The 19,014-nt window shown below is 35.3% G+C and overlaps 1 protein-coding gene across 23 annotated transcripts in view; it reads left to right on the top strand.

Annotated features, from left to right (window-relative positions):
* Positions 1 to 19,014, top strand: part of NRCAM (neuronal cell adhesion molecule) — a 322,830-nt gene that overhangs the window by 171,072 nt on the left and 132,744 nt on the right. For all 23 annotated transcript variants that reach the window (XR_008912242.1, XM_001362955.5, XM_056799540.1 and 20 more), the window contains one exon: positions 3,924 to 3,997. The gene's annotated coding sequence lies outside the window, so the exon portion shown is untranslated. The remainder of the gene's footprint in view (positions 1 to 3,923; positions 3,998 to 19,014) is intronic.

The following is a 19,014-nucleotide window of genomic DNA, read 5'->3' as shown; positions in this document are numbered from 1 at the left end:
GTGGAAGTAATGGGATAGTGCATTCCAGGCTTGGGGACCTGCCACTGCCTGTGGTACAGAGGGGAGAGAGAGGACTGTGAGTTCTTTGGGGCCAACCAGGACACGTCTATTCTGTTTTCCAACAGAAATTTGAATCTTTCCACTAAGATTTTTCAGAGCTAAGATTTGCCTATAATCCTCTTACACTGACCATCTAATCAGAGAAAGACAGAATATCTGATTTGGGAGAAGAGAGATAAGGTAAGGGCCCGCATCAATATAATCCACTACGTGCAGTTATTAATTCTGAAGCTCTTGTGTGCCTAGCCCTGGGCTAAGCAATAGGAAGATAAGTTGAGATAAGACATGCTGTCTGTCTGCATGGAGCTTATAGCTTCAGTAGTTGGCTTTCTGAATACATCCCTGTTAAGCTTTTATCCCAGTTTTTAAGAAGTGCCCTTAGGGAATGGAGCTTTTCTGAAGTACCCAGATTATGCCCAATCTGGTCCAGAGCCATGTGAAGCCAGTTCTGGTTCTTACAGGTCAAGTCTGGTGCCAGAAGTCTGAGTCACTACCTCCACAGAACCTCATCCGGGCAGGATACAGGCAGTGCTTGGTTAGCTTTCCCTTTTCCCCATGTCCTTTCTTAGTGCTCCAAGCATTAAGCAAAATGATACATGGAAACTCTTGTTTGTTTCCCGTCCATACTTCTCTTTTCTGGGAGTTTGTTTCAGATGTCACAGGTAGATAGAACTCTGGGTTTGGGGATGCGATTGACTTTCTGTAGTGCTAAACCAAACCAGACGTCAAGTCAGTAGGGCGATTTGCGTGCACCAGAGTAACCAAAAATAAATGCCAACTTCCACAGAATTGTTTATTCATCCTTTTCTTTCCAGGCCATGATTATGAATGGACCTCAAATTCAATCCAAAGAATGTGTCACAAGCAGGAAATGCAGAGAAAAATGAAAAGTTTTGTGGGCTAGTGCAGCATTGATGTTGGTTAAGGATTTGGCAAGATTAAAGAACAAAGTTTGAAAATAAGCTTGCAAGTAATAGAAGGTGACAGTAGCATACAAAGCAAAACAACTTTGCGAATGTGAAATTTTACAGAATTCCATGATGAGGTAAATGTAAAATCACAAAACTGTTTCTCATTTGCTGAATTTCTCCATTCATGATTTTGACATTTTTTTCAAGCTACTTTTATTTTTTTGGCCTTGAAAACAGGAAGGTTCCAAGCTCTGAGCAAATTAAAAATCAAATTGCCATTAGAGGTCAAATCTGGATAAGAAAGATGTTTGGCATTTTTATAGTAGCCTTTGCTAAGTCTTTAATAAGAGCATTTTTCAGAAATCACCCTCAGTGAAACAGGAAGAAGAAATATGCTGAATATCTGCTCAACTGAACCACAAAGAATAGAATAGCTGGGATTTTGAGGATGTCTGATTGATTATTGACCTCTCTAGCGGAAACTGCTATGCAGCACAAAACTTTTGGTTGTGTCATCTATCACAGATTCTCATTCAAAGAAGAGAAATAAGTTACTTAGCAGCAGTTAACATCAAGCCATGCAATTATGGGCAGTTTTCCACCTGAAATTATATTCTGGGCAGTGGGTAACCTATTAAAGGATTCTTATTCTCTAATTGGACAAGGCAAGTGTCTTTTTAAAAGGTTGATTTTCATTATGTTATAACTGAAGACAATTAAGTTCCTTCATACTGTAGCTGACTTACATGTTGAAAGTCAAATAGATTTTGGGTTTGTTGAATATTTAGACATAGGTTTTGTTTCTCTTTTGTGACAAGGATCTATAAAGCAAATTTAATCTTCTATTGTCCTTTTGATTTTTAGCTTTACCTTATTGGATAGAAAAGCTAATAGTATTCTGGTACAAAGACAATGAAATTTATATTTTGATGCCAAAATTGGAAAGTAGACACAAAATAATGAACTGTTTTCCCCCAAAGCTATGATTAGTAAGGGCTTTGATGTAAGCACTGACAAATGGGATGGGGGGGGGGGGTGGATTTGCTTTCTTTCCATTGGCAAAACAATAGTTAACCATCCACACTATTTCTGTGTCCACCATGCTCTACTCTTGAACTCACCTTTTTAACTTGGGTAAATAAACTCTAATGCTCTGCTTAACCTTGGGAATACTCATGCCACACAGGCTACTCCAGATAACTGGGAGTTTTCAGAAGAGTCAGTGGCAAGATGGAACATGCCATCTCTCCTCCTTTCACTTCTTTGTAAACTCATACCTAACCTTCCTTGGTCCTGCTTTCCTCTCCCCTTCTTTTCTCTTGTGCCCTCTGAAAATATTTGTTTTTTAAAAATTCCCCCTCATCCTAGGTATCTCGTCTTCTCACATTCCTTTCATCTTATGGTGCTGACTCAAATCTACTCCTGAAGACAGATGCTGTATTTCTTGGCAACTTCGCCAAGGCTGTTTGTCTCACCAACACTCAGCAAATACCTATCTTCCTTTAAAGTTCACTTCATCAATTCAGTACATGGCTCGTGGCCTTTTTTCTCAACCTAAATTTCTACCTTCTTCAAACACTCTTGTTTTCTTCTTCTTCAGTCTCTTTAACTTCCATAACATTTGCCAGTAATCGAGCTCAACCATACCCTGCCGCCATTGCCCAATTCAATTGGCCCCAGATGCCCAGGATTTCTAGCTTTAAAACTCTGTGTGTGTGTGTGTGTGTGTGTGTGTGTGTGTGTGTGTGTGTGTGTGAGTGAGTGAATTTCCACTGTGCTGAAAAGAAAGAAAAAATGTCAGAGGAATGAAAAACAATTAATGTGCTTGTGTCAAGTGAAGAGTAATGACTAAAAAAGAACTCTCTGAGAAGTGTTTTTACATAATTACTCATCACTATGCATAGGTGGTCTTGTAGTGGACCATATGTGAGCAGGTACTAATGATATTTCATCACTGAGAAACTTTTTGGGAACATTCAATGTTTTAAACAAAGGCAGAGGAGATTTAATTTTCCATTGTGAGCCATGAGTAACGTCGTCATTAAAACTACCAGGCATTGCTGAGCAGTTTCCCAAATGATGCTTTGGGAGTGATTCCTTTACTGAACCTTATGTTCCATAAGAGAATTTTGCGCCCAAAATGAATTGTAAAAATGCTTTTATAGCAAAATAGCAAAAAAATGAAATTCCCTTTGCCTCCATTTGAAATCTGTGCTCCAATACATGTTCTCCCAAGTTCTACCCAGTGGCATGTCTGAAAAAGAAAAGGATGGGTATCAAAGAAATGATACTGTGGAGAACACTGAATGCATTTTCTTTGCCCTCAGTGGAATACTTGCCTATGCTGATAACAAATCCTTTATTTCCTGCAAAATCTCACTAATTTTCCTCTAGAGAGGATTCTAGTTTATTAGCAGAAATTAAATACAAAAGGAAGAGTATCTTCATTGTTATAAATTAAGCTTACATTCCATAATAGATCTCCATGACACTGTCATTTACATTAAACAATATGAATTTGCAGAAGTGTTTTTCCATGTTTTTAAAACTTAAACATTTTAAAACTTAAATATTTCTTTCAAACTTGGTACCAAAAAATTTTGAGGTGCTCTAAAACACAAAAGAAAAATATTTTCCCCCTTGACTTTAGAGATATATAGCCAAACTCCACAAACTTGGAAGGATAATTTTTAGCTGTAACTTCTTTGGCTGGTGACTATTGAGAGGATGGAGCCATACAGTTCTAATCAGCTCATATCTTTTCAGCTGTCTTATTTAATTTAACTCAGAGAAATATGCTTTGGCAAATTTAATACTCAGTGTGTCTTTGCTTCCAGACCTAACCCTAATTGCCGTTTCCCATCAGGGAGTCAAGTCAAAGTTACCATATTGACAAATGTGATTGACTGGGAAATGTCTTGCTTACATTTATAGCCTCCACTTCTTTTACAGGGCTCTGCTGAAGAGACCTATGGTATAAAGGAGTAAACGAAAAGACATCTTAAACCAGAAGACCATTTAACAAGGTAGGAGTTTGTTTCTTCTTTTTAAAAAAAAGTACATAATGCTATAAGATCACACAATTTGGTTGTGTTTATCATAAATGTGATTTGTATTATTGTTCCCATATTTACTTACATTTTCATATCTAAAAGCTTTAAGACGAGTGTACAAGACTGTGGGTTCAAAACTATCAATTTTACTGTTTGTTGGGTTGTAGATCAAAGCTCAAGGGGAAAACAAGGCAGTCTCTCTTATCTTTTCCTTTTAAGACTGAGTTAATAAATTATGAAATGTGAAACTTGTACAGAGAACAAAAGTCAGAGCAGAAACTTTAAGAATAAACAAATATTCCTCTGTAGGAACTAGAGATTAAATTTGTAGTGCCTATTTGGCCAAGGAAAGAATTGTGTTGTCTCCTCCACCCACACCCCACCATATACTTATCAAAATATCTTGAGAGTTACTGCTCTCTACATGCTTTTTCAAGTCCTTCAATGAGGTCAAGTAGTTCATAAGTTTATTTGGGAAGTTTTTTAGGTTGACTTTTCTTTTTTTCTTTCTACTCTCATTTTTATGGTACAGCTTTATCAACTTTAAAACAGAGACAGCATTGGTAGGCCTTCAATGTCATCTGAATATTCATCTGTTGCCAGTATGGGGAAGAAAAATCTTGTTTGGAGATCTAGAACATTCTACAGAGAACTGTATAAAGCCTTTTTTCAATAATGATGTCTGTCAAGTGGAATTTATGAGAGAGACAGAAAAATAGAGAGAGAGAGAGAGAGAGAGAGAGAGAGAGAGAGAGAGAGAGAGATTGTTCTGACATTTCATTCTATATAGCTTTTTATGTTTTCAGATCTCTTAAGGGAATTTCTCCCAAAACTTTGAATTAAGAAAATGGAAAGTGTTCAAGATTTCATGATAGCTAAACTATCTGTGTATATTGTTTTCTTCTGAAAAGCTTTTATTTGGGGTAAACTATAGATTTTTTTTTTTACGTTATGAATCAAACACCAAAATAGGCTTATAGTTTCAATTGTGTGTCAAGGGAGATTTCATGAGTTATTCAGTTTTGATGGTACTTATTCATTTAGAACTGTTCTGAAACTACTAAATATGCCTAAAAAACGAGTAATGCTGCTTTGAAAAGTAGGCAATAAAAGTTTGTCTCCTTTAAGAAATAAGTTAGGCATTCATATTGCAAAACCGATCAAATATTTTCTGTTTCCACTAAGTCTTACTTCAATATCCCATCACAGCATGGAAAAGACCCTGAGTTCTTGAAGGCTGCTAGGGGATGGCAAACTGACCATGCTTACAGGCTGCTTGTCAGAGTACAATTGTGGTCAAAGAGCTCATCACCAGAATGTTGACCACCAGGTCGTGATTTTTTTTTCTTTTAAAGCAATTCATTAGAATGATCTGTTAGGGCTTACAGTGGGAACAGTGTATATTGGGGGAAGTTAAGACTGCTATTGATGAAATCACAGCTTTTTGAAGTGTAAAAGCATTTTCAGTTGACAAAGATGGGCTAGACGAACTTTTAATGTTTCTTCCAGTGCTAAACCTATAATTCTTGTTGACCTGTAACTTGATTTAAATCTGCTTCATATACAACTTTTCAAGAAAGCTTCTTATTGCATGAAGTAAGGCTCCTCTACAATGTGAAGCAATGTAATTTTAGAAGGAATGCCCATGAGAGGAGGGGATAGGTAAACCAATTCAAAGAGAACTATTTGAAAGATGAAAATGTCCCCCATTGTTATTAGGCAAAATAACCTAGCAGTTTTTTTTTTAAATATATTTTATTTGATCATTTCCAAGCATTATTCGTTAAAGACATAGATCATTTTCTTTTCCTCCCCCCCACCCCCCATAGCCGACGCGTAAGTCCACTGGGCATTAGATGTTTTCTTGATTTGAACCCATTGCTTTGTTGATAGTATTTGCATTAGAGTGTTCATTTAAAGTCTATCCTCTGTCATGTCCCCTCAACCTCTGTATTCAGGCAGTTGCTTTTTCTCGGTGTTTCCACTCCCATAGTTTATCCTTTGCTTATGAATGGTGTTTTTTTTTCTCCTGGATCCCTGAAAGTTGTTCAGGGACATTACACCGCCACTAATGGAGAAGTCCATTACGTTCGATGATACCACAGTGTGTTTGTCTCTGTGTACAATGTTCTCCTGGTTCTGCTCCTCTCGCTCTGCATCACTTCCTGGAGGTTGTTCCAGTCTCCATGGAACTTCTCCACTTTATTATTCCTTTGAGCACAATAGTATTCCATCACCAACATATACCACAGTTTGTTCAGCCATTCCCCAATTGATGGGCATCCCCTCGTTTTCCAGTTTTGGGCCACCACAAAGAGCGCAGCTATGAATATTTTTGTACAAGTCTTTGTGTCCATTATCTCTTTGGGGTACAGACCCAGCAGTGCTATGGCTGGGTCAAAGGGTAGATATTCTTTTGTCGCCCTTTGTGCATAGTTCCAAATTGCCCTCCAGAATGGCTGGATCAGTTCACAGCTCCACCAGCAATGAATTAGTGTCCCTACTTTGCCACATCCCCTCCAGCATTCATTACTTTCCTTTGCTGTTATGTTAGCCAATCTGCTAGGTGTGAGGTGATACCCTAGCAGTTTTTAATACCATACTCATACTTAAAATGAGACAGGTCAGCTTTTCTTCATCTCTCAGCTGTAAGTTAATATGTTATGAGATACGTCAGAGTAATAGAAAAAGAGGTATCTTGCTGGCAACTTACAAATGACAATTAATAGCAGAAAGCAAAAACAAAACAAAACAAAAAACGTTCAAGAGCAAAGAGGGACAAGTATAAAGAATTGCATTGTGCCTCTACAGATAGCAGTCATGGGCCCTACAACAGATGCTTTCCCATTTTAAATGGCACTTACCTCCCTGGGCTCTAAGGGAGTTTTCCTGGCTCGAGTGCCTTATTTTCTCTTTTACTTATTGTTTAAGAGACATGGGATTGGAAAAATCTCTTTTCTGAAGTAACAAGTGGAATAAAGTACAACTCCACCTCTGAATACCTGCTAGTTTTGTGATCTTATTGGCCTGCCCTTTTTTTTAGGCTACTGAATTAACTTCTTGGCTGCTAGGCATCACTAGAGCCACGAAAATGTCTCATTTTTCTTTCTGTTAATGGTTTAATCTGGTCGAAACTAAATATTGGGTGTCTTCTCCATTCCTTTCCCTTGCAATAATACAATGGCCTGATTTTGTTGTGACTTGCTGCTATTCTCAGCATTTCTGAAGCTTGCTGCTATTCAGGACATCCCCAGGCTATTCAGGGATTTGACCTTCGACTTGATAGTCAGAGAGTTTTTATGTAGCTAACTCCTTAGAGTTTTCTGTAGCTTTTCCCACAGTCATCATAGTAGTGAAGCTTCGGTCAAAATTATGGAGTAGAAAAAGTTACTATCTCACAAGCTCCTTTTTTCCTCTTTTGATAGCCCAGTATTTGTACCCCCAGAAATCCTTACACAGAAGGGATGTAGATGTATTGGTGAAATTTCAAGCAATAACCCCTAAGGGGGCATAAGGGCTTCTCTAATGCCCTTGGAAACCATATGATGAATACTTCTACTGTTCGCCTCCTACCTCCTTAAGAGTCAGTTCTGTGCTAGGTTATCTTTTCTCTCTATATTCTTTCCTGAGTAAATTTATCCACTTCCATATATTCATTTGACTGCCATCTTTCTAAATCGAGCTTGAATATCTTCCATGAATTTCAGTTCCTTTTCTCCAACTTCCTGCTGGACATTTCCCTCTGACCCATCCCCAATCCCAACTTCTTTATTCCTATTCCTCTCAAGTACTTAGCCTTAAAACCTCAGAAACATCTTTGATTTGTCCATATCCCTTCATCTTTCACATCTAATACATTGCTAAATCTTGCCAATTCTCCCTCTATCACATTTTATGGATTTGTCCTCTTCTTTCTGCTCATATTGCTACCACCCTTTGTTCAAATCCCTTTCACAGCTCACCTGGATTTAAAAAAAATTACTGATATTTTGTTTTCAGTATTACAGATATTTACAGATCATTCCCAATTCTTGAACAATCTCTCATAATAAAGTAAATCACTTGAGTAAAACTAAAATTCAGTGATCTTATCTGAAAGTGTGCATAATATTTCACATCTGTAACAGCCTTGCTGCTCATTTTTTTCATTATTATTTTAATGTTTTTCCATGTTTACATGATTCATTTTCTTTCCCTCTCTTTTTTGTCTTCTTTTTTTTTCTTCTGATTCTTATAAAGTAATCTTTCCATATTTTCAATTGGTATGACATTAAATAAGTAAATTGATTTAGATAATGTCATTTTTTGAGGGAAGGGAATAAGCATTTATATTTCACTTCCTAAGTGCCAGAAACTATGCTAGGCACTCAAAAATATTATTTCATTTAGGCTTCACCATAATCCTGTGGGGTAGGAGCTATTATCTACATTTTACAATTGAGAAAATTAAGGCAAACAGAGGTTAAGTAACTTGCCCAGAATTACATTGCTAGGTAATGATAGAGGCTGGATTTCAAATCAGGCCTTCCTGATTCCCAGCCCAGAATGCTATCCACTATGGCACCAGCTGCCTCCATATTGGCTCCTGATTATATTGGCTCATCCTACCCATGAGTAATTAATATTTTTCTAACTATTTAAGTCTGTATTTCTGTAAACAGTTGTTTGTAGTTGCATTTATGCAGTTCTTGTGTATATTTTAGAAGGTAAACTTCTAATATTTGTACATTCTATAGCAATTTTCAGGCTTGGAGTGGGAAAGGTGTATATTAGGGATGGTAAAACTGCCATTGAGGGCTGGTCTTCCTGCCTCTAGTCTTTCCCCTTTCAAATATAATCCCTCATACTGATGGCCCCTTAACCTTACTAAGGCATAGATCTTCATGTGTCACTCTCTGATTTAAAAAAAAAAAAGGATCCTTATTGCCAGTAGGTTAAAATACAGTCTCCTTAACCTAACATTTAATTTAATTTATAACCTCACTCAAGCCCCTTTTTATACTGCTTTCCTTTTAGTAGTCTATATCCTAGCGAGATTTGACTACCACTTCCCCCCAAATTTGACATGCCATCTCCTGCCCTCTGTATATTCATGTGTATAATTTGCCCATGTGGAGAATGCAGTCCATTTTCATGTCTTTTATAAAATCTCACTATTCAAATCAAGAACCACCTTCTCTGTGAAGCCTCCCTTGATCACTCTAACTACAAGTATTCTCTCAAATTGTCTTGAGGACTTTGAATCTCCCTTGTGGCCCCCATTAGTCCATATATTGTATTCTTCTTACTTGTATACATGTTATATATTAAACACATCCTCCTCCCACATGGCAGATACAGTTCCTTGAAAGACTATGTCATTGTAAAACTTTGTTATTCTATCATATCTTAAGGTTTTGGAAAAGGAAAAATCTGAGTCATTATTAGAAGTACTTATTCTTTTTTTTAAATCCATACCTTCCGTCTTGGATTCAATACTGGGTGTTGGCTCCAAGGCAGAAGAGTGGTAAGGGCTAGGCAATGGGGGTTAAGTGACTTGCCCAGGGTCACACAGCTGGGAAGTGTCTGAGGCCAGATTTGAACCTAGGACATCCCATCTCTAGGCTTGGCTCTCAATCCACTGAACAACCCAGCTGCCCCCTAGAAGTACTTATTGCAGATGGAATGTTGTTTTTCTTTTTGACTAAAACACGTGATTTTTTCTTTCTGAAGTAAATACATATGAATAAAGGGAAAGAAAATATAGCCTAAGTAAAAAATCAATATCATTGTAAAATCTGTTTCATGCTCAATCAATAGAGTTTGACTGATGAGAATCAAACCTTTATCATTCTGTGATGTTTTTGGCTAAGTCTCAAGGCATTTAAAATATATATTATGGTCAAAAGAGTTGATAGTGTGTAATTAAATACAATAATGAAAACTGGGATCAATTTTGTTAAAAAAAGTTTGAGGCTATAGTTTTAACTTAGAGGAAAGGTCATAGGATTCAGAACTAAGAACAGACCTAAGAACAGGTCATCTGGTTTAGCTCCTACATTGTACAGATTAGGAAACAGAGGCTCAGACACATGAAGTGACTTCAAAGTTACAAAGATAATTATTACTTTGATATTTATACTTATCGGTGTTTTGGCCATAACTCCAGATTCTAATGAATGATGATTATGTCTTTAAATGTGTTGAAATTTGGTTCTAAATTTGTACAGAATGCTATTGGAATCTTTATCATCTCAGTGCTTATTTGCAATAGTCAGTTAAAAAGGAAAAAAAAAACCTGAATCAGCATTTTAAAAATACTTAGAAATATATTCTCTTTTTAGCCCGGCCCAGCTATGAGATTATATTTTAATTTAATATGTTCTTTCATTCAAGAAATATTCTGATCAGTTTAATTCAACATTAAGTACAAGGGAAAGAATATTGGACTGGAAGTCAGAGAACTTGGGTTAAAATTTCATCTCTGAGGAGCAGCTAAGTGGCACAGTGGATTGAGATCCAGGCCTGGAGCCTGAAGATCCTGGGTTCAAATCCAGCCTCAAATATCTCCCAGCTGTGTGACTCTGGGCAAATCTCTTAACCTCCATTGCCTATTACTTACCATTCTTCTGCCTTGGAATCCAGACACAGTATTGATTCTAAGACAGAAGATAAGAGTTAATTTTTTTTTCCATTTCTTCCACTTGTCATCTCTATGACTTAGTCACTTTGACAATGTGTTTCACCTCAATGATAAAATATTAAGTTGTTCTGAATATCTTCTAAGATTCCTTCTAGATTTATATGTATGAATATTGTACATGCAAAGAATTTAAGTGGCACAAAGATGAATAAGGCAGAGTTTCTTCCCTGAAAAAGCTAATGGTACCTTATATCTTGCATTTATTAATATAATTCATACCCTATCCTCTAATATTGTAGAAGAAATTGTTTTGCTTCTATGTAACTGTTGTTTCACACATACATATACACCAACCCCCCAAGATTGGGGTGCTTTTGTTCTCAGCAGCTGCAATTGCCCCTTGAAGTCTTTTTAAGAGTAATTCATGAGATATGAATGTCTCTGAAATGCTAAATATTGCTTAAGAATTCACTGCTCAACCCTTTCATCTACTCTGAACAACACATCAGAGATTCATCCAGAAAGGAAATTATACTGATAGTGGCAACAGCAATCAATTTTCTTACACAATTTAAATCTCTCTCCTCCTGACTATTTTAAAGAGAAAAATGTGTGCTTAAAAATGATTTGGGGGTGATGGGAAGGGAGGGAGAAGAATCATATAAGCAAATGTGTTTACTTTAAAAATGACCTTTGGTTCTTAGGCCTTAGCATATACCAAAATCTCAGTGTAAAGATTTTTTAAAATATCCATGTCTGGATTGATATTCACTTATTAAGGCTGATCAATTATTAGTAGACATTTATTAATTGCCTCCTATGTGTCAAGCACTATGCTAGCCATGGGAATATGAATTCAAAATGTGATAGCCTCTTCCCTCAAGGAACTTATATTTTACTAACATCGCTCTACTAATACATTACGAATGCTTCATCTTTATTTATACTTTTAAAAAGTTTTTTGAGGTCAATAAGGAGCAAATTGCTAGCAAATCAGTCCTTCATTTTCATGACGGTTTAATATTAGGCACATTCAAAGACAGTGTCCTAAAGGATCATTGCTAAGAAGACCCGGGTTCAAGTCAATCCTCTGATAGAAAGTGGATGTGTAACTCCATAGACTCACATTTCTATGCAGCCACCAATAGGCATAAACTATATTAGGCCTAAAAGTAGGTGTATGTGCTATGCGGGTGCCTCATCATCTCCCCTCCTGACATCTGGACATTTCATCCATGGTTGCTCATTGAAAGAATTAGATTCTGAAAGCAAGTTTATCTGTGAAATGAACAACAAAGAAAAATAAAGCACTGGAAAGAAGAGGAAGTTGAGGCAAATCTGTAATTTAAAGATAATGTCAAAGGTAGCCATCACCTATAACAGTAGAGTGAAAAAATATCTTTAGTTTTTGAAAGTAAAGAAAAAACAAGAAGTTCAATTTTTATAGTGGTAGAAACTATTTCTATTTTTGATAAACAACTTAGCTATAAAGACAGTTATTTTTGAATAATTCAGAAAACAAAATCAGACTTTTAGGAACATGAAAGAAAACAATGTCTTTCGCAAGGGTTCAGTAGAATATAGCGCATAAAACCCTGAGAAGATTTTTTTCAGTAACATTGTAGAAATCCTAATTCAGATTCATGCCTTGTGTATTCTTTAGTGTGTTACAATTAAACAATGGAGCATGCCAGACTATGCCACAGTGTTGATTAATGCATTCCTTGAATGTGTTGATTAATGTGTTCCTGGGATGCAACCATATGCCTTGACTGCACCTGAGGTGTTCTCTAATCAGCAGCACTGAGGCTGTCACTCCAGTCATATTTTGATGTTTACACATGTACGTTCATGTATGGATTGAGTGTCTGAAACTATTTTATGGAAAAAAATAAAAGTGCAAAAACATTTTGTGGGAATAGACTTCTTTTACTTTATACTTAGTTGTAACTTTATAAATTAAAGAGATTACAGAGAAAAGTCAATGAACTGAATGGATAATAGCATTTTGTGTCTTCAAAATATTATCAATCTAATTCTCTTTTCAATTATTCAAAGGCATTTTTTGAAAAATAGGTTACCAACATGTTTATTATGTAACATTATAACTTAAGTGAAGAAGATAAAGTTAACAAAATTTGTTATTTTTTCTGTTTTTAATTCATTTTGGGTAAATTCAAAATTTGGTGAATTCCTGGGTCCAAAGAGTAACTACTAATGCATTTATTTCATTTAGGAAAATTCAGAGTTCTGAGAATGGCTATCTCCAAAAGTAACTATTAATTCATTAATGTCAACTTGGAAGATGTCTATAAGTGTGCTCTAGGGATTTGTCCTTGGCTTTGTGTTGTTTACATTTTTATCAATATTTTGGCTAAATGCATAGATGGTGTACTTATTGGAATTTCATCAGACATAATTCTGAGTATAGCTAATATATTATATGATGAGCTTGAGATCTAAAAATATCTAAACAGGCTAGGAAATTGGGCTAAGGCAAATTAATAGGGATAAATAGAAAGTCTTAGACTTAGTTAAGATGTCAACTTCACAGTTCACAAGATGGGTTTCATATCTGTTTGACTGAAAAAGACCCAAGAGTGATAGCTAGGGAGCACAATGGATAGAGTGTCAGGCCTGAAGTTAAGAGGGCCTTGGTTCAAATCTGGCCTCATACACTTCATAGCTGTGTGACCCTGAGCAAGTCACTTAACCCCAAATGCCTACTTCTTACCGCAATCTTCTACTTTGGAACCAATATGGATTTTGTGACAGAAGCTAAAGTTTTTAAGAAAAGATTTCATATATATATATATATATATATATATATATATATATATATATATATATATAGAGAGAGAGAGAGAGAGAGAGAGAGAGAGAGAGAGAGAGAGACAGACAGACAGACAGACAGAGACAAAGAGCGAGAGAGAGACAGAGAGAGAGAGAGATCTCCTGAGTGAGTGTTTGGGGCACTACATTCACTACATTCTATTATGGACATTAATAAGCTTAATGTGCTCAAATGAGGGCAAAAAAATTAGATCCTATCCAAGTAAGGGCTGAAGAAACTAGACATCTTTAGCCTGAAGAAAAAAAAGATTTAGGGGACAATAACTGTCCTTCAAATATTTTCTTCTTCAAATAACTGTCTTCAAATATTTTCAGGACTGCTTGTCTCCAGAGGGTAGATAGAACTAGGCTGTATGGATGGGCATTGTGGAGTGGTGAGTTGCATTTGAATTTAAGAAAAACTTGTTGACAACAAGAGCTATCAAAAAAGTAGAATGAGTTGCCTTGAGAGGTGATGGACTTCCTTCATTGGCAGTCTTCAAGCAAAGGCTAGGTGATGTAACTGTCAGCTATATTATCAAAAGGATTCTTATTCAGATGCTCAGTTATCTATTTAATGAGATTGGATGTATCCCTTGGATACCCTCTTCTTGTTATCAGTCAAATTAGTGATATTGTTCATCTGTTTCAATCACAGATGCAACTATTCTTTTTTTGTTGTTGTTATCAAATTAACCCCAAACCAGTTTTTATCCAATGTTTATCCTTACAAAGGCTGAGTTGTATGGAATTCTAGGATACAATTCTAGTCTTTGGTTAGAAATAGAGTAATTAATGCATTTTTGTTTTCATTTGTCACAGACACTAGAATTCTGTTGCTTGTTCCCAAACTTCCCAGCCCTGAGATTTGAATTCTCTGAGTACAATAAGGATGAGAAGTTGTTTATTCCATTTCATGAATACAGATAGGTAATCAGGAAATATAGATCTCCAATGACAGAAGACTTTTTGTTATAGTGTTCATGGAAAACAAAACAAAAAAAAACCAAGTTCTTTCTGACATCTGCTTATTAACAAAATAAATGATTGAAGAAAATGTAGCACTGTATAAGCTTTTCATGTAACTACAAGTTATATGCAAAGATGCAATTTTGGTTCAAATTTACAAATATTAGAGACATGCATGATGTGTTTGAGAAAACTAATCATAGAAGTTGTTTGGGTTTTTTTGCTTTTGATCAGTAGAAAAGGCCCTTTAATTATGTGGCAAGTTACAATAAGAAATGCATAGAAATGAACCCATTGAAGAATAGTCTGCATTTGTGATTAGACATGCATTTCCCTTGGTCTGCTTAAATTCTGCAAGTATAGAAAAGATAAACAAAGGAGAAGCAGTGAACATAATTAATCCATTTTTTCTATAAAGCTTTTGATACTGTATATACACAAAAGCTCTGCTTACAGAGACTGCTAGCATGGTAAAAGAAAGACTATAAAAGAAAAGAATGGACATTTTGACATGGGGAGAGAGAGACAGAGAGTGAGGGAGACAGGAAAAAAATGGTTCCTGTACATTTCTGTTTTCTTATTTACTGTATTTCATTGATTGTAGAGTCAATGCCATTGACCAAATGGATTATTTCTTGGAAACACACAATTATTGAGGAGTCGTAAACATAACTAGACAAAACTACAAAATTCAAATGAGCTGGAAAAATATACCCAAGTTGCAGGGGCATTGTAACAGTCATCTTTATTATATAACACTTCACTCTCATAAATACTTCAAATACAGTTTTGTTTTAATACCGGAGGACATGAAACGATCTTCAAGACTGGTTTTACATGTAGGAAGATGGTTAAATCCTAGTGACAGGAACACAGAGTTACTAAAAATGACTTGAAGTACTCTCATAAAGCAATAGAGAAAAAGGAGACTATTGATAATTCAATTCTAGCCTACGAGGCACTGCGTAAATATTTGTTGAATTGAAGTTATTTATTGGTTAATTACTATAACCAAACTGGAAATAGTAAATTCTAAAAACATGTGACCACATTTGTTTCCTGGTTCCTACAAAGACACCTAAATTAACCTTGTAACAATTTGTTTTTAGCAAGCCCTGAGCGCTGATAGAAAATTGCCTAGTATTTTTCCCATTAAAAAAAAAAAAAACTCTTCATTTTGACACAATGGACTTTTCCCAACGAACACTCAAGGAGTTTCTTTATGAGATACCCATACACTCACCTAGACCCCCAACTTCCCCCACACATATACACATGCACACACACACATACAAACATGCATACAGAGTATGTGCAAGAAAACAGTTAATGTAAAACCATTCAATGGAAGGATTATAACTGATCATATGTATAACTTTCCACATTCGTAGTTTACCAGTTGTTGACAACAAGGTAGGGGGTATGCTTTATGTACTTTTAATGGCTTAGTAGCAACACTGTCTTTTATATTTGGTCTGTTTGCCATCATTTAGTATTGTCCTTATTTAAATTATTATAGTCTATGTTCTGTTCTATTTATTCTGTCATTTTCATCGTCACTTTTGTGTAAAAAAAAAATCCAACCATAACAAAAACTCCAAAGATAGCTTTGAAAACATTAATTTTTTTTCCTTTGCAACACATTCCCAACAGAGTAGGGAAAAGCGTAAATCAAATATCCATATTTAGTACACCATACAAAACACACATAAAGCTTAATATTTCCAAAGCTATTTTAAAGGTTTTCTTTAGATGTTAATGTTGTAATATTTGGGGGGTAGTTTAACACAAAGTGACAATGAAAATGACAAAATAAGTATAATGGAACATAAACCAATAACAATTTAAAAAGACAATGCTAAAGGATATTTTCATAATATATAAAATAATAAACATATAGAATATAATATAGCATAACATAATAATAAAATATATACGTACTCACATACACACTTTGTCCAATTCTTTAGCCATAGGAAAATCTTGTGTGAAATGCTTAAGACCTATAAATTAAAGCATAAAAGGCTATAAAAATATTTATAATATGGAATTACCTAAATGTAGAAGAAATAGGTACTTGCATAGATGTTTAGTTTTTTAAAAGCTTTGAGTACATTTAGGTAAGTTCAAAATGGAGTGGATAGTTGGACCTAAAGAATTCATTGGTGGAAATTTAGAGGGTATCTTTTTCCTTTCTTAATAAAATGTTTTATTATACAGAGACTGTCATTCTAAAGATATTTTAATAATGAATTTGTCCTAGTATATGAGTCTTACACTAAATAAATATCCATTTAATAAATAATTTGATAAATATTGTTCTTTGACCTATAATTTTAGAATTTGATTGGAAATAGATTCAAATTTCCCCTGAAATATAAAAAAAAGAATTGCATCCATAATAAGATATTGAAGCATGGAACCTAAAACCATAAGCCAGATGTAATTATAATTAACCAACAGTGATTGGAAGCTATAACTGTCCTAGGTCCTATACTCCATAAAAGCCCTGTAAGATAATGGTCCCTGCCTTTGAGGTACCTAAATCTCTCTGGGAAGAAAAGACATGTGTTTGAATGGAATTAGGACCAGCTTTTCAGAGACAAAAAGATTTGGACTCAAAAATATTTATCATCCGAAGCAAATCACTTATTATCATAACTTATAATTCTGTGAAGTAACAAGTCTTATTTGAATAGGATAGAAATGAACAGTTACTAGACTACAAAGGCAGAACTTGAGTTAGGTCTCCAGGAGGATCCAAATAAATAAAAAAGAAGGGAAGAGAAGGGCAGAAGAGATTTATGTATTTAGGGGATGACTATATCATTTTGGAAAAGATGGTTCACATAGGGAAAAGTGAGCAGAAGATACTCAGGCTTGGAGTTCCAACCTAAGAATTCTGGGCTACCTGCCTTTGGCAGTGGGGATTCATTGAAGGTTTTTGAGTAGGGGGTTGATACTTGCAAAATGGGAAATAACTTCCCTGACACTTCTGTCTTAAATTAAACTAGGGCTAGGAAGACCAGTCAGGAGACTACTGCCATGTTCAAGCTTTTGGTAGTGATGGTCTAGATTACAGTAGTGAAAGCAGGAGGGAGTATCCAACACTTATTTGAATAAAATGAAACCAGAACAGACTCTCTGGAATGGAATATATTTAAAATGTACTTGTTTTTTTTTTTAATTCAAATTAGCTGGAGACCTTTTTTTTATTTCACATTTCCATGATGTATAAGATTTTATTAGAGATTTCAGTGTTTCTAGAGGAGAAGCATGAATCATGTTAATAAATCATTCCAGTTTATTCCCAGAATTCTAGCACTTTTTGGAAAAGGGGGATTTTTCTCAAAAATGTGCTTTTGCTAGCAAAAAGAGAAGTGATTCAATCAATCATAGCTGAGAAAGCACAGAGCTTTAAAAACTAAGAGGTCAAGAACTGACATTAAAAGGGGGTGGGATAGCAGAGAGAAAAGGAGGCGATAGCATGTACACAATCCAGGCAGAAATTCTTTTCACAGAGAGTGATATGAATAAAAAAATGCCAAGGACAACAATGAAGGAAAACAGTACATAGCACTCAGCAGGGGCAGCAGCAACATTTATTGCAATAATACATTGGATAATATGTCATTGGTATTAGGCAGACAAATACGAGTCAATTTTATAGGGAAAGAGTTGTACTACTTTTGACCACGTGGAGTAGAAAATTTTTTAGAAATCTTATTATAATTTAGGAACATTCCCTAATAGATTATAACAATACCAATAAACATTTATTATTTTTAAATTCTTTCGTATTTCTAGACCAAAGCAATTCAACCAAAAGGAACATGCCCAAATTAATCACAATCTTCAGAATTAGTGTTGCAAAGTAGCACAGCAGGCAGAGTGATTGTGTTACTTATAGACACATCATGATTTCTAGTAGGTGTAACTGCTATTTCCATATATATTGAAAAGGAACTTTTCCACTTAAGAGCATTTTAAAAATACATATCTATAATTTCATCATGTATGACAGTGAAGGAGCTCCCTCTCCCTATATAGACCAGCAGCACTTTTGCAGTTTTTAGAGGTTCCTGAAGACCCTGAGGGTCTCCCTTCCAGGGTTACACTGTCCATATGTGTGAAAGGTAGATCTTCTTAAATCGGAGGCCAGTCCTACCCCCACTGTTTGATGCTGAATTCTTACTATTTCTTGCCATTAAGTACTATTTATTCTTCTTGCTTCCCCAAACCAAGTAAAAGGGAAAATGGTCTTAATTTTCTAAAATAGAAAAAATTTATTAGCTAACAAGAGTAATTGAGTGGATAGTTGGAGTTACCAGCCTATATGTCTACTTTTTCTCTGGTATATTTATTCAAATGGTCTTTACTTGTATAAAGAATACATAGTCCACAGAAGATGGCTGTAGATGGTCAGAGAATTGTTTGAAAGCCAAAGAGAAATAAGCTCTCATTTAGAGTGTATTATTTTTTCACTTTTTAAAAATTGTTTGGAGGTGGAGGAGGAGAGGGAAAGAACATTAATCATGTAACCATGGAAAATGTTTTTAATTGATCA

This window comes from Monodelphis domestica, chromosome 5, assembly GCF_027887165.1.
Source record: "Monodelphis domestica isolate mMonDom1 chromosome 5, mMonDom1.pri, whole genome shotgun sequence".
NCBI lineage: Eukaryota > Metazoa > Chordata > Mammalia > Didelphimorphia > Didelphidae > Monodelphis > Monodelphis domestica.
Note: the sequence above shows the minus strand (reverse complement) of the source record. Positions and strands in the feature narration are given on the sequence as shown.